Source organism: Ambystoma mexicanum, chromosome 2p (assembly GCF_040938575.1).
Source record: "Ambystoma mexicanum isolate Mex_15411 chromosome 2p, UKY_AmexF1_1, whole genome shotgun sequence".
NCBI lineage: Eukaryota > Metazoa > Chordata > Amphibia > Caudata > Ambystomatidae > Ambystoma > Ambystoma mexicanum.
Window position 1 is genome coordinate 278672349 of NC_090923.1, and position 16655 is coordinate 278689003.

Consider the following 16655-nt stretch of genomic DNA (forward strand, 5'->3'; position numbering starts at 1 on the left):
CAACTGTTTGTGCAATTGGGGGGGGGGGGAATCCAAGTTATTAACTACCCTCCAAAAAGCCTCTGCATTTGTGTTTCGTAATATCCTCAACATGCCGTCTGCATCAGCCTTGCTCTTTTTTGCCCGATTTTGTCAAGATCAATTCCGATATGCCAAACACACCTTTTTGACCTAAATGTTCTTCCGTAACGGAGTAAAGGCTGTGTTCTTCCTGATTTGACTCACCAATCTATTTTTTCCCCTGTTTTCCTTCGTCAACCTGCTCACTTAAAAAAAAAAAAGAAAGAAGAAGAAATTGCACGATTTCCACCCCATGAGCCAATGAACACCAGGTTTTTGGCAAACTCCTCAAAGTGATCAGCCGAGAAAATGTCAACTTTCCATTCACTAGAATGAAAACATGGGTATTCACCCATGATTTTGTTGACCCTCGCTGCCATTACCACATTCCTAGAGATTCTGTTACCTCCAGAGTTGATAGACATATCCCTATAATCTATTTTTAAGGTGGCTTGTACCATGCGATCACTGTGTATCGAATGTGTGCTTAACCCCTTAAGTGCCAAGAATGAGATAGCTCGTCCTTTTTGGCACCTTGTTTTGAGCAAAGCAGAGATCGCTCAAAACTGTAATCCAAACACGGGATATGTGAGGGGGAGGTCCCCCCTCACTGCCAGGGGGCTGGATTACCTTCAGTTTCATGTCAGCGCGCGTAATGCACGCCGGCGTGAAAGGAATTTCACGGCGGCAGCCATTTCGGGCTGCCGCGGTGGAGAGAGAAGGCGAGTGCCCTTCTCCCTCTGCCTCGATCTCCGGCTGCATTTCAAGCCGGAGATCGAGGCAGGTGTCACTGAAAAAGGGGTGATTGTCCCCTTTCCAACAACAGCCTGTGTGTAAGCATTGCTGCTCAGGGATCGGGCGCAGATTGTTCGATCCGTGGTCAGCAATGCCACTAGACACAAGGGATGTCTTGAGTACGGGGGGGCTGCTTACTAGGTAAGCGGCCCTCTCCCCCCCCTAGGCCCCAAAACATGGGGCCACATGTATGGAGACTCCTGGGGTCAGATGGGTGACCATCTGCCCCCAGGGGTCGGGGGCAATAGAAAAAAAGAATTTCCCCCCAAAAAAAGGGAAAAAAACAATGTGAAGGGGGGGGGGGCCCTAGTAGCCACCATGGATTTTTGTTTGGGTGATGTCCTTGAAAAGGGGAGATTTTCCCCTTTCCAACAACACCCTGTGTGACAGCATTGCTAGTCACGGATCAGGAACAGGGCGCTCAATCTGTGGCTAGCAATGGCCAATAGACCACCAGGATCCCATTTGAAGTGGGGGAGGGGGGAGCTGCTTACTAGGTGAGTGGCCCTCTCCCCCCCGAAGCCCCAAAGCATGGGGCCACATGTATGGAGACCCCTGGGAGCAGATGGGCGACCATCTGCCCCCAGGGGTGGTGGCATGTGAAAATAAAATTCAAAAAGCAAAAAACAAAAAAAGAACGCAATGGGAAGTGGGGGAGGGGGTTGGGGACCACTACCCACCACACATTTTTTTAGGACATGAAAGGGTGGTGGCCCTCTCCCACCCACCCCAAGTGGAAGGGGGGACCCCTTGTCAACCCCTCCCTGGGGGGCAGATTTCTCACCCCAGGGAGGAGTACATGAGTTTCCCCCCATCCAATGGGGTGGGGGGGAGAGGGCTACCAGGAAAGTGTGGGCAGGTCCCTGAAACGATGGGGCCTGCAGGGTAGGGCCCCCCTGAGGCAGATGCCCCCCCCACTGAACCACCAGGAAATAATTTTATGGAAAGGGGTTGTTCCTACCCCCCACCCAAAATGGACTTGGGGTCATGTCATGCTGCCCTCCCTGGGGTTACATGCCCCTTTCCAAGAACAGATAACTGCTCCCAGGGAGGGCTGAATGAGATGCCCCCCCTGCATTTGGTGTGGGGGGAAGGGAGGCACCCCCCCCATTACATTACAAAATTACCTGGCAGTTTAGGGTGCCCCTAGCCCCCCTAAAGTGCAGACTGCCATTTTCAATTTTTTCTTTGTTTACCAAACTTGCCTTGGCGCAGAGGGGCACATTGGGTTCGTTTTCCTTGCTGGCTTCGACACCCTAGGCCCAAATCTGTAGGTTGCCCACATTAACAAAATGTGCTGTGCCGAAAAGCTTGGGGTTACCAGTGGGTTTACCCTTTATCTTTTGCGCCCCGGTAGGTGCACCCACACATGTGAGGTACGGTTTTCGTCGGGACACCTGCGTGAACGTGGGAAGGTATGACATCTGTTGTTGGCGACGTGTTTCGGTGAGTGGACAGAGGAAAATGTCTCTGAAATTGGCTGGAAATTAAGGCAATTCTCAGACATTTCGCTCTGGCCACCCACCAAAACACACCGCCAACAACACATGGCCTACCTTCCCGCGCCCCCACGCGTGTCCCGATGAAAAAGGTACCTCACTTGTGTGGGCGCACCTACCGGGGCACAAAAGGAAAAAAGGCTACACCACTTGTTACCCCCAAAGGGTTTGGGGAGACAACCTACAGATTTGGGCCTAGGGTGTCGAAGCCAGCAAGGAAAAAAGAGGGAACCCCATGCATTTCCCAAAAGAGGACACCTGTGGAAATCCACAGAGGTCTGACTTGCGCAAATCGCCCCAGAATGTATTACCCAGAACCCCTGACAAAGTCCAAATTTTGGGGGTGGGGGGCAGGGAGGGGGACACAATTTCCGCACATTTTACTCTGGTCACCTACCGAAACATGCCGCCAACACCACATGGCCTACCGTCCTGCGTTCCCACAGTTCTCCCAATGAAAACGGTACCTCACATGTGTGGGTGCACCTACCGGGGCGCAAAGGTCGAAGTCAAAAACACAGGTAACCCCCAACTCTTTTCGCACAGCAGGATTGCAGAATTTTTCTCACGTGCACATCATACAGATTTGGGCCTAGGGTGTCCAAGCCACCAAGGAAAACTGGGAACCCCATGCATTTCTGAAAAGAGGACACCCGTGGGAATCCACAGAGGTCTGACTTGCGAAGAGGCCCAGAATTTATTACCCACAATTCCTGACAAAGTGTGATATTTGGTGGGAAAAAACACAATGTTCACTTTGTTGGGCTTTCTGGGTAATAAATTCGGGGCCGATTTGCGCAAGTCAGACCTCTGCGGATTCCCACGGGTGTCCGCTTTTCAGAAATGTATGGGGTTCCCCGTTTCCCTTGGTGGCTTGGACACCCTAGGCCCATATCTGTATGGTGCGTCCTTCCATGAAATTCATCAAATTCTGCTGTCGGAAAAGACTTGGGGTTAGCTGCGTTTTTGGTTCTCCCCTTTGCCCCCAGGTAGCTGCACGCACACATTGTGAGGTACCGTTTTCGTCGGGGCACCTGTTGGAACACGGGAAGGTATGACATTTGTTGTGTTTGCATGGTTTTCATATTGTTTCGATCCATTTTCTGCTGCCCTTTGTCACACAACCCTTTCATTTCCCAAATGTGACCTATATTTAGTCGCTGCTTTAGGCACCATACACTTTTGTAAACTGCACAAGTCACCTACCCTTGGTCTGCCTTTGGTCTTTCAAAAAATGTATGCTTGCCCTTCCTCACCACATTGGTTTTCCTGATTTACACATGCTAAGTATGTCTGTTCAGGCCGTAAGCATAAAACTCCTGCGTACCATGGCTCCGATTCCTGGCTTGTGGTAATGCTTGTTTTGTGAAACATTACAAAAAATGTGTTCCTAACTGCAAGAGTCGGGGGAATGTAACAGAGCATTGTTTTTCTCAAAATGCATAGAAGCCATTGCCGTACCAGGCCAACCATGTCCACCACATACCTTTTATTTTTTCGGTCGTTTTCCTGCTTTTTCCCCTACCCATTTGTTGCCTGACCTGCGCAAATCACCCCTTCCTAAACTTGGAATTTTGTCTACTTTTCAGAAATATTTGCCTTTCTGTCCTCCAATTCGGCTTTCCTACCCTTTACTTGCATTCCTTCCATGCATGTCCAATTGGCAAAAATGGCCAAAATCGCCTACCTCTCACAAAACTGTTGCTAACCACATCAAAATATTTTTTTTTCGTTTCCACTCAACCTGTTCTTGAAAGCTATGAAATTGAAGTATTCAGTTGTTCCTAGTTCTTATATGGAAAAAACCACAGGCTACTTTGTACATCATTTTATTGGCATTTTTTGAAAAACCCCAAATTTTCGCCCTTTTTGGTTATTTTCTCTCACCCCCCTACAGCAACCTAGGATTCCTGGGTGGCGTTACGAGCGCCTCCATGTGGGAAAAAGGGCCACATTTGGCCGAGATATCTCATGTAACAAAAAAGTTACAAGGCATTGAAATGGCACCATACCAAAATCCCCAAAAAAGGACTTGGCACTGGGGGGAAAAAACCCATGGCACTTAAAGGGTTAAGCGTTTTGACTTGGGAGCGATGATAACATTCATCACTGACAATCTTTGGTTAGGCAGCATGACAATCTTTATCATGAAAATCACCAGCATCTCAAAATTCATCAGTTTATATTTCGATAATTGCACTGGTAGAGACCTCTGTAGCAGACTTGCCAATCACTTCCTCCATCGCCCCTTGGTGATCTTTCTGCACTTACGGAAAACACAACAAAATCCCAGAATAGTTCCTTCAATCAGGAGTCACCGTCCAACCAGGTCTACGGAAGATAAGTTACATTGAGAGTGCATAGCCTTTATACCCACTTTCCTTAGGCACTTGACACTAGCCAATGGCTAGTGATAATTGACTCTTAGCGAGTAAAAATACACAGCACGCTTATGTGTTGAAATAATGCGAGTGACGTCATGGCTGGCTAGTAACTTGGACCATGATATTTTAGTCCCAATATATTTGCACGGTTCAACCAATAGTTACAAAACTATGGGCCTCATTACAAGTCCGGCGGCAACCAGCAGGTTTTTCCGGCTCGGTTACCGCCGGACTCGTATTACCATTCCGCCTCCGTGACTCCCGGAATTACCAGGGCATTACGATACTGGTGTCCCGGGAATTCCGGAGGCGGAATTCAATGGGAGTGGGGAAGTGGAAACACCGGCACCATCTCGTGATGGTGCTGGTGTTTCCACGTCCGCCTGCAGGCTGGCGGTGTTAAACCCGCCAGGTCAAACCTGGCGGGAACGCCACCTCCCACCTGCAGGACTCGAGATCGGGTGGTCCGAAATTAACAGTGGCGGCGGGTTTACCGCCACTGTTATTTCCGGACTGCCCCACCCGTAATGAGACCCCATTTCTTTTTTGCACAACTTGGACACCATCCACTGAAGAGCCCTCGGAGACCATGCGAAAACGGCTTGCTGTTAGTATTTACCTCGGATTGCTGGAATAGGTGAACAAGTGGTACTTAAAAATAGAATGATAACTACGTCAAGGACATAACATGTCAATTTTGGAATGAGCGCCATCTACAAATCTGTGTTTTTACTCGAATTAGTACATCAAAGCCACTTTTGCCAGCGTCTGTGTAGTTTGTTTCACCACAAGACTACAGGTCTTTTTACAATACCAACAACGCATCAGGAGTGGACTCTATTTGTTAGCTGGTAAGCCTTGGTGTGAAACACCCTCTCCTCCACGATTTAAAGAGGAATTGTGCAAGCATGTCAAGGTCTGTCACGTTAAACATAAAATGGCAGTGCAGTAACGGCAACAGCCAGCTGAGTGTCGGCTAGCGTGTTCCGCGTGCACGAAGAATATTCCTGCAGGAGTACAGTACAATAAAAACTCTGCTGGTAGCTCTCTGGCTTCGCGCACATTCGCCTCGTCTTTTTCGGAGATTCTAAATCCCAATGAAAACCAATTTTGGGGAGGAAGGACTAATAAAAGAAAGCTGCAGAAGCTCTCCAAGGGCACCCGACCTCGCAAGCAGCGGATATGCGTGCTTGCTTGCCCTGCTCCTTTCTGCTACAGCAGCCTCTTTGTTTTTAAGCACTTGCATTCTTCTTTGGAGATTGAGTTAAGTGGGGACACACTCATTAAATGCGCGGGTCGATCATTTTATTCCCTGCACTTCCCACTGCTGCACAATGATCTATTCCCCATAGTGTTTTATCTGGGTACGCATATACAACCGCACTGCCAGTACGCATAATAAGTCAATTTCAGCCTGGCACATTTGAAACACTGACCTGACATGCAGGCGTACGGTATCTTGAGGTGTAGACTTAAGCGTATGGGCATGTGTTAATATTGTTTTTAAGATGCTCGTTTTCAACTATAACATGCATGCATGCATGCATGCCTATTATCCATTAAGCACTCCACCAGGACCGAGATCAGCTTATAGGATAAGTCTCTGGTTGCTTAGCAATGTTGGTAGCTGAAATGTTCATAGGGGCAATTTCCATAGATTGCGTGAAAGGCATGACTGTTACCCTACATTATGGGTGAATTCTGCTATGGTGACATTGGGATAATTCGATGCCCATCGCAGGGGCTGATTAAAGCATTAACGGCTATTTATCAACTTGGTGCCAATAAAGCCTCCCTCGAAATTTAGCATCACAGTAGAACCTACAAAGCAAAACTGCAACCCTTTCTGTAGATCCGTTACACGCTGCGCTCAACGGCTGCCCTCGACTTGTGGTAGACCCACTTTTTCCAACATCCTTTCACCTACACTCATCGGATACTTTCAAATAAACCTATCCTAGACCACATTTTTTTTTTACATCATCTCAACTACGCTTAACTACCCTCGACTCAACCTGTCCTAAACCTGCTTGTTCCTACAGCCTTTCAGGGGACATAATGTGAGTGGCAAGTCTTTGAACATTGAAATGATGCGTTTTGCAATTTGACAACAATCAAGAAGCTATTGGCTAAGTAGGATCAGGTTTATGGACAGACCAAATAGTGAAATCCAGTCAAGTTTTTACATACCCATAACAATGTCATTTATTATGGTTTTGCAATTGCAATACCATATACTTACCGACACTTTAGAAATGGAAATGTGACAACAGATCCTTTTGTAACGTTTTCATTTTTCCACGAGTTCACCAAATTTGCTCATTTTAAGCACGCATGATTACTGGCCTTTCATAGACAAAAAAACCTCTCGGGCAAATCTCATGTTCTGCTGGGATTTTTTGAGGTTTTGGCTATACAGCTAACCATTGGTGAAACGAGTGCTAGCCACATAATACAAACTTGAAACACCTAGCTTTAAAATGTTCAAATCGTGGCTAAATTGTAGGTGTGAACGGTGGATTACAACAAACAAACAGTAGGGAAAAGTCCTGTGTAAACACATACAACCTCCAAGTAGAGTATGTTGGGAAACAAACACATGGATAAGGGTAACTCATGCACAAAAGATGCACTTAAAAATACAAATTCGTTTACATAGGACATGGGCAGTAAACACACTACAACATGATTATGGAGTACAGAAGCATTCAGATATAGAACTTGCATGCTCAGTTATAGCCATCAACCAGTGTGACCACACAGACAAAAGAAAATTCGGGTCTGTGTTGCAAACAGAGAAAACACGCTAACACACAAGTTTTGGACATTTTACTCAATAGTCAGAGGAACATATAAACAATGACTGAAAAATCTAAACACAGAAAAACACCACGGAAATCGCACAAAAAAAAAAAAAGAGCAAATATATATATTTATTTTTTTAAACAAAAACGTTCTGTAGGAGGCTAGATAGAAAAGGTGGTCTACAAAAGTTGGAGGTGGCAACTTTAAGTTTATTACAAAGACGATCTTCATTAAATTATACCTAAATCCACCAAACTATAAAACAAACCTTAACTCGCACTACACCACTACTTAAAACGGTTCCATGTGATAATATCGCCGCAAAAATATCGCCATACAATAATTTCACCATATTTTTGTGGCGATATTACCCCATGGAACCTGCAGGGGACACCCCCCCAACCACCATATATTTTAAAAGGGAGCAGGGGACCCCCCCTGCAATCCCCCAATCCATTTACCCCATAAATTATCCCCACCAAAAATATTGCCTATGGCCGTTCCCGACGACCATATGTACGCCGATATTTTTGGTGGCGATAATATTACCCGATACCTTCAAAACGCTTGCTTATACCAGAATTTCAGCTCAGTGACTCTTACAAAGTTCGTTTCTCAGTTAATATATTGAAGAAGAAAAAAAAAAGTGCAATTAATTTCAGTAAAGGCTATTGGATTACGTTGTGCTCATTTTGAAAACCTGAACGTGTTTCAATGTGGTGTGTGATGAATTCAACACTAGGTTGCTGTAAGGATCTTACGCCTATATGCAAGTTATAACTGTTAGCTTTGCCAATGCTTCTTTTTGAACAAGTCGTCAATGCAAGGAACAGATATTGATTGTGAATCAATTGGCTGAAGGCACACGTTATTAAGAAGTGTTTAATTACCACAATAGCTCATTTACAACTTCATTTAAAAGAGTAACTCAGAGTTATTTGAAATCCCACTGGCAGGCCCTTTAAAAGCAAAACATTTGATGTTTTGGAGTGATAGAAGTAGCTCAAACAGATCCCAGTAGGGGGTGTTTTGGTCAGGGGATGGGGTGGGCAGATAGTGGGTACGTATGACCCATTAGCATGACCATGGGTGGGTAAAAAACCAACCGCAAACTGTGTCCCTCCTCACATGCCATCAATGTCCCATCTAAGCTGCAACGCAATAGTTTGGGCTTATAGGAGCCACTAAAGCACTACCTAAGGCCTAAACTAAAAAGGGTCAGACCTGTATTTGAAGGGATGAATTGCACACTTCATTTCCATAAGTGGTCATATACGTGTTCAGAGTTGCAGTACATCACTGGTAGCATTCAATAATATAGTATTCTGATCTGCAAATAAAAGTTTATGATTGGATCTTGCCATTAAAAGCTGTCCCAATGAAATGCGGGGATACAGTTTGTATAACCGATGCAATGCATTTTTTATCAATTAACCACTTCAGCAAATGCTGAAATGGTGTCTTGCTGCATCTACCCCAATATGAGGCTATGTTCTAAGGTTTGGGGAAGGCAATTTGTGAAGACACGTGCAAACCTCATCCCATTGCTGGTGTGCTTGCATAATCAAGTGTGCACCTCACAGAGAAGAAAGACTTGTCTCACAAGGGTAACAGTAATTTGGCCATGGAGAAAGGGTTCCAAAAAAAACAGACATTCCACTTGCACAAGCCTTGTTAGAAAGTAGCCTTCCCGATTATGAACAATCGCCTATTTCATGTCCTAACTCCGTCTGGTAGTAGTGCTATGTATTCTATTTTACCTCTATGAAATCAGAGGCTACCTTCCTTAATGTCACTTGTGTTTAATCGTTACATACTTTCCCCTACACACTGCATTATTATGTACTTACCACTCCAGATAAGTTATGTGCATGCCTATTTTACACCCTAATATAAGACTAATCCGCCACACAAAAAAACTAAACGGGAAGTACCAGGTGAGCACATTCTCCCCCCTTTGTTCCCCCTGCACGGTTGCATTTATATATATATCAGATGCAACTGCAGTGCATGCAAAAAAGAGGCACTGTTATGTTATCTCAGCTGAAGAGGGCCTATAAGATGAAAGGCGTATTTTAATGTATGGTTGTTACTGGTCACAAAATGTATGTGCTACAACACAAATACCTATGTTTTCAGAAATTAAAATGTACATTATTCTTCTAAAAACACCACAGCGGACAACGGTTACTGCTTTTTTACTCCCTTAAAAACTTCCAATTTCCAAAAGCAGGGAGTAAAATACCCCGCCTCAAAATATTATCTGGAACCTTGTACGTATACATTCCTTTCACATTCAATGTCTGATTTCTTTTTTTATAACTCTGTTTATTGCATGTAAACAAAACAGCAGCAACTTACATATTAATCAAACATTCGTCAGCAAAGGAGAAAACAAGGCAATATCGACAGCGGCAAGAGCACAGCAGGGCCAAGGGGTCATGAAACGGTTGCGAGACAAAGAAATGCTGGTAACCCAGGTTGCCCCCTACGTCCTTGCATCAAAGTGGGGGGGGGGGGTGAGGAAGGGAGGGAGGGGAGAAAAAAAATCAAAATAAAAAAATAAATAAAGGTGGGGGGGTTCAGCGAGCATCGAGCCATTTACCCCATATTTTCTCAAATTTACGGGGACAGTCGTGCGTTATAGATCCGGCGCTCTAACGCCGCGCATCTGTCTATTTCATTGCACCATCGGTTCGGGCACAGTGGGTCCGCAGAGCCCCAGTTGGCCGCTATGAGTCTTTTACCCGCCCCCAGCGCAACTGCCAAAAACATTTTTTCATATTTCGTCAAGTCCACTTCTCCCCAGATGCCCAGGAGTGCCATTTTAGGATCCCTAGGAATTGGCATCACCAGGACCGTAGAGATCGTATCAATACAGACCCCCCAGAAGACTTGTAACACCCGACAATCCCAGATCATATCGTAAAAGGTAGCCGGCTCGGTTCTACATCTGATGCATGTCTCATCCTCGGATCCCCCCCAATCTGGTCATGTCAGTGCGCGAGTAATGGGAGCGGTAGAGAATTCTCAGTTGTATTAGCCTGAACTTGGTTTCTATCCCAATTTCTCTAGGGGACATTAATGCATCTATCCAGTCTTCAGGTTCCAGTTCGCCCAAGTCCCTTTCCCACCTTTCTTTGAGCCTATCCAGTTGTGTGGCCCCAAAGGAGTTGAGGGCCTGATAGAGCGTAGAAGTGACCTTGGAGGGGATTCGTTGCAGGAGGACATTGGTTTCAATGGGAGAGCAGGGGGGTATAGTTGTCGTGCCAGGGAACTGGGTGCGGATGGCGTGGGTCAACTGCGCGTGTCGAAACTGGTCCATGGGTGCCAGGTCGAATTGCGCTTGCATGGTTTCAAAGTTTAGGAGGCGACCCCCCTGGATCACGTGGGCCAGCGTAGTTATCCCTTTGGCTCCCCAGTGTGCAAAAGAGCCCATCTTCACTATTTCCGGGAGGTGCGCGTTGTGCTATATGGGTTGGGATAAGGTTGGTCTCCTCTTCCAGCCGACCAGTTTGTGTGCGTCCCGCCAGGCTCAGCGGATCGGGTGCGTTATTTTTGGTAGCATCGAGAGTTGGTTGTTAATGGCGTACAGGATCTGTAGTGGGGGTATTGGGGCCATGGTCTCCATTTCAATACGGATATGTGGTAGTGTGGGGTCTGCGTGTAACCAATCGTTTACCACCCCAATCTGTGTCGCCAGATAGTATGTGCGTATGCAGGGTAGGCCAATGCCTCCGTCCCATACTGATCTTTGGAGAGTTTGAAGAGCTATTCTGGGCTGTTTCTCCCCCATAGCAGTATGCAAAGATTCTTATCAATGAGTGCAAAAGTTTCTCGGGGGATAGTGAGCGGGGCATTTTGAAGAACATACAGGAGTCTGGGGAGGGTCATCATTTTGAATAGCGCAGTCCTACCTATTAGGGATAGGGGGAGTGATTGCCAGTGGGAGACATCTCTGTGAAACCGCTCAATCACAGGCTGAACGTTGAGTTGGAGGAACCCTTCAAGTGTCGGGTCGAGGCTTATGCCCAGGTATTTAAATTCTCTGATACAGACATGATAGGGACAGGTCTCTGGGATCGCCGACTCACCGCCCTGGATCGGGAAGTAAATGGTTTTGGCCTCATTCACCTTTAGACTCGCAAAATTTTGGTATTCCCTGAGGATAAAGGAGACAGTCGGGCATGAGGCCCTTGGGTTGCTAAGGTACACAAGGAGGTCATCCGCATAGAGCGAGTCTCGGTCCTCACCTCCCCCGGCCAGGTGAATCCAGACCAGTTATTTGCTCTGAGTTCTATTGCTAGTGGCTCAATGGCAAGGAGGAAGAGGAGTGGGGATAATGGGCACCCATGCCTAGTGCCTCGGCCTAGAGGGAATGGTTTGGAGGACCTACCGTTTACCCTGACCGTGGCTTCTGGGGATGCATAGAGGAGTTTTACCCATGCTATGAACGTTTGCCAGAGGTTCATTCGGGCCATGATTGCCCATAAGGCTTCCCATCCCACAGAGTCAAATGCCTTCTCAAAGTCCACTGCCAGGAGGGCCAGTGGAGCCGGTATTTCTGTGGCTCTGCTCAGGGCGATTTGGATTCTGCGTAAGTTCATGCGGGTGGATTTGTTGGGCATGAATCCACATTGGTCCGGGTGGACAAGAGTCTCAATCACCTTCAGTAATCTATTAGCAAGTGTTCTGGCTAGGACCTTGGCTTCTCCGTTGATCAGGGAGATGGGGCAGTAGGAGGCGCATTCCTGCTTTATGTATGACAACCATGCACGCCTTTCTGAGATCCGGGGGAGTGCCCCTTGTTCTTTACTGCATAGAAACATGCGGTGCATATGGGTCGGTATTGTGCCGCCAAGGTATTTCCAGGTCTCGGTGGGGAAGCCGTTGGGGCCCGGGGTTTTCCCGGGTTGTAGCTGTGCGAGTGCCTCTTGTATTTCAGTCTCAGCAATTTCAGCGTTCAGGAGGTCTGACTGGTGTTGTGCGAGTTTCGGGATCTCAATCCGGTCCAGGTAGAGAGAGGGCTCAAGTGCAGGGCTTCCGGTAGGCGGAGTATAGAGTTTCTTGTAGAAAGCTGCAAATGCTTCCACTATGTCAGAGTCTTCTGTCAGCAATATTCCCTCCGGCGATTTGATAGCCCGCACATGTCTTCTGCTTTGCTCCCGTTTCTCCAACCAGGCCAGGGTTTCGTTTGCTTTATCACCTCGTTGGTAAATTTGGCTCCGGGTCAGCTGATGGGCGGTGCGTGCGTTGTACAGAGCTGCATTACTGAGGGCATCTTGTGCCGTGATCAGGGCCTCCTTTGCTTCTAGGGTGTTGTGTGCCAGGATTTGCCGTTCGCATTCCAGGACTTGTGCTTCTGCTTCCCTGATCTTTTGGGCATGTCGTTTTCGGTGGGCAGAAACCGCGAGATGGCTTCTCCACGGAGGACCGTTTTGTATGCCTCCCAGATCGAAATCAGGCACTGATTTCTTCTTTCAAACAATAAAAAGACTTTTGAGCACAACAAACGTACAACATGCAACAGTGCAGAACTAGAAAGACAATTCGACCCAAAAAGATGCTATAATGCTTTTCAAAACGCGGTCTCCAAGTTACTTTGAAGGGATCAATTTACACACTTGAAAACAAACGGTATTACTTTACACTATAACCCGACAAGGAAGGCCTTAACGAATAAAAAATGCCTCTTCCGTGTGCAATTCCACCAAAGTGCAAAATTTGGGAACGTGGAAACCCTTAAACAAGTACATTGGATAATTACAGTTATGTAAAACTGTCAACCAGATATCGCAAAACACAGCTTCAGTAATAAAGTGATACTGGGTAAAACTATCATGCCCCCTATTGATAACTGGTCAGGGTATTCAGGGTTAGAGCGGTGGAGACCACGATTGGCGGAAAGCAGAATAGGCAAGGTGGGGCGTGGTGCCCTTTAACTTAGAAATGTATATTTAGTTAGATTCACCTCTGCCTCTATGTGTGCACGCACAATACAGTTTGGAGACGAGGACGGGTGGAAAATGCACGTTTTCAGATTTGCAGTCAAAACTGAGGACGATAGAGTGTCGAACTGATAAGAGGGTGATGGTGGTGAGGAAAAGAGATGAAGGTGGTATGGAGTGTGGTTTTGGAAAAAAAATGGAGTTGAAGAGTTTTTCCTTGTCAGATATAACGGGTGGCAAGCCACCCAGTTTGAGATGTGGAATCGTAGGCAGGAACACCTGAAAGATTACATAGTGATGGACACAGGATCTTTGTGAAGGAAGGGGGATGTGTAGAGCTGGCACAAGATTCCTCTGATACGTCAGGGGATTCGTGGTCAGAATGGTGTAGGGCGACTGTTGCCGGAGAGCTTGAGCACGCAGGGCTCGGTGCCCTTTTACTTGAATATAAATTTACAAATAAATAATTAGTTAGATTCACCTCTGCATTTGTGTGCACACACACTACAAAAACAAATGTCAATTAAACACTATGGGCCCGATTCATGGAATTATTTGCACATAAAAGCTGGTACTTGCACGTCAAACTGCGTGTGAAACACTGCTCGTCGATTCATGGAACCGACAGCGCAGGACTTTTCCGGGACTTGCGTGGAGTTCGCATAGGTTCGGCACGGCTTTGCGAGAGGCCGAACACCTTGCATGAGACTCCACGCAAGGGGTGGGCATGGCCTGCGTAGGGGCTGGAATAAGGGGCGAAACACGCCAAATGGGGAAGAACAAGACAGAAAGAAGGCATTACGAGGGACAGACCGCAGGCAGTCCATAGCACGCCCACAACTTTGCATTACAAAGTGTATTCATGGATGCGACCGAGCAACCTCACACCTGTGAAATGCCCACAGTTCCCTTGAGATCTGGGCCCCCGGAAGCAGGCGTATGGACTTGCGGAGGAATCGCAACTGTGGAGGTGAGTTTGCATGTCGGATTTAGGGGTGCGTGCGCGCAACCTGGGTTCCGATCGCACTCAGGGGTGCAGGGACTGTTTACGGGTGTTCGCACGCAGTTTGATCAGGAAAATGAATGCTTTGCATTAAACTGTATGCATGTCCTTGGGGTGCCGGTTAGAGTTATCAGAGACCCCGCGCTGGGTCCCTGAGATGCATGCATGCGGGACACCCCACGCACCGTTTGAAGGGTGAGGTTATTCGCAGCCAGTGGTGCACGCAAAGGTAGCTGTTCGGGCTGTTTTTGCTTTGCATGGAAGCGTTCCGGTTGCGACTTGCGTATACAGTTACATTGTGCAGACAATTCCATGAATACGCGGGGCGTATATTTTTTTATTCTGCTCGCAGGCTCGTACTCTATCGATCTCGGCCCGTGGCACTTGCAGGATTAATGTGCCCTTTTCCTTGAATCAGCCACTGTGTATCACACACACTACATTGACATACCTGATAGAATACAAAATAATAATATAGAAAGAAGCTTTACTTCTAATTTTGAAATGAATTAGACAAGTTCGGTGTGGTAGTGTATAAAAGAAAAAGAGCTTAAGTGCATGTTGGGCGCAGACAATGGTAGTGCACGCCAGGGTTGGGTATGCACTGCATGGCACCTCTAGGTGGGTGCTTAAGTTGTACACTAGGGTTAAGAGCTGCAGCGCCTGCAATCTCTTGCGAACGTACAAAATGTTTTGGGACATGAACAAAAAGTTCAGCTCCTCACAAGCCGCGGGTCCCATGAGGCGGGAGTGCGCTCACCCGCATCTGCCCTTTTCGAAAGAGCAGATAAGGATAACAAACGCGAGGGCAACAACTGGATGATGTTTTTTGCATTAAAAAAAAAGAGCACAAGACGCAATTCTTCCGTCAGCATGTCAAAAGTTTCATAACTTTATTCCCCCCACAAGAAAATTGTGAGATATGGTATACATGCCTTGCAGATCAAAATGATGTGCTGCAATACAATCTTTACCATTCTGCTTATATGTTTTTATATTATATAAAATTTAAAGTTACAATATTCTAGCTTGATATGTTTAACAGTTTGGAAGCATCCAACAAAATATCATCACAGAGTACCATCACTTGGCATTTGCCATTGGTAAACCAAAAGCGAAAGGAAGAGGAACAAATACCATCGAGTAGTAAAGTGGCGAGGTGGCTCGTCCTCTAACGTAACATTTCCTGGGGAAAGAAAAGCCACAGCCTCTTTTCATTCTCCAATCACCCTTCAATGGGAAAATGCCATTGACAAACGCCTTGTTTGTTTATTTATTTTATTTGGCGATTCCGGGCAACCGAGTGCCGCTTGGGGGCAGGGGCTGGATGCCCGCTGCTGCTAGTGCTAAGAGGCACTTTTCCCTAAGTTCCTACCACGTCACGCTGCAAAAACAACACGCCACGACGAGGTTTACTCCACTCAGAAAATAAGAAGGAAAAGATCCATGGGCACCGATGGCATGCTTGTATACCATGTTTCTTGTGGGTGGCTCATTTAGAGGAACATTACAAAATAACGAGGCCGCAGGGAATGGGGGCGTCCGTGTGTACATTAGGAGGACGGTCTGGTCACCACAGCGTGCTCCCGGCTCAGCCGAGGGGCCAGGGCACGAAGTGCAAAGGCATGCACATATTCACGCAGTAGCCCCATCCGAGGCCACCCTTCCCCTCGCCAAAGTTGAGGAGTGAAGAAAAAAAAAAGCCCCAGCCCCTCCGACAGACAGTGGCCGTTAACCCCGCCCCCCGTCGCGCGGTCTTTGGGACTTGCCTTACCTGCCTTGGGGGTGTTTCGGCGGCCGTATCCGGGCGTCGGGCTGCTCTGGATTTCCGCCGCCTCTCCTTCGCGAGCTTCCGTCACTTCGCTCGCGTTGCCGGTGCCACAGAATTCACGTTCCAGGTCCACTGGCGAGGAGAGCCGCGCAGGCGCAGCTCTGTGATCTCGCGCGGGAGCGGCTGATTTCGCTCCTGTGAGAAATCCCCGAGCTGCGCATGTTCCTGCGGTTCGTGAACGCGCATTCCCCTTCAGGGTTGTCAGATTTAGTTTCCCCGCACAATTTGGGGATGAAAAATCAAATAGTGCCGAACATTACGGGAGTGTGCTGGTTGCGGGATTTTGGGCTACTTTCAACGGAAATGGCGGGGGGGGGCGGGGGAGCGAAG

The 16655-nt window shown here is 47.2% G+C and overlaps 1 protein-coding gene across 2 annotated transcripts in view; it reads right to left on the reverse strand.

Annotated features, from left to right (window-relative positions):
* The window catches only part of SFMBT1 (Scm like with four mbt domains 1), a 1637826-nt gene extending 1621423 nt beyond the window's left edge, over window positions 1–16403 (reverse strand). Inside the window, exon 1 of one of the 2 annotated variants that reach the window (XM_069643544.1) lies at window positions 16269–16403. The gene's annotated coding sequence lies outside the window, so the exon portion shown is untranslated. The remainder of the gene's footprint in view (window positions 1–16268) is intronic. The other variant, XM_069643545.1, reaches the window with a different exon arrangement.
* Between the last annotated feature and the right edge of the window lie 252 nt (window positions 16404–16655).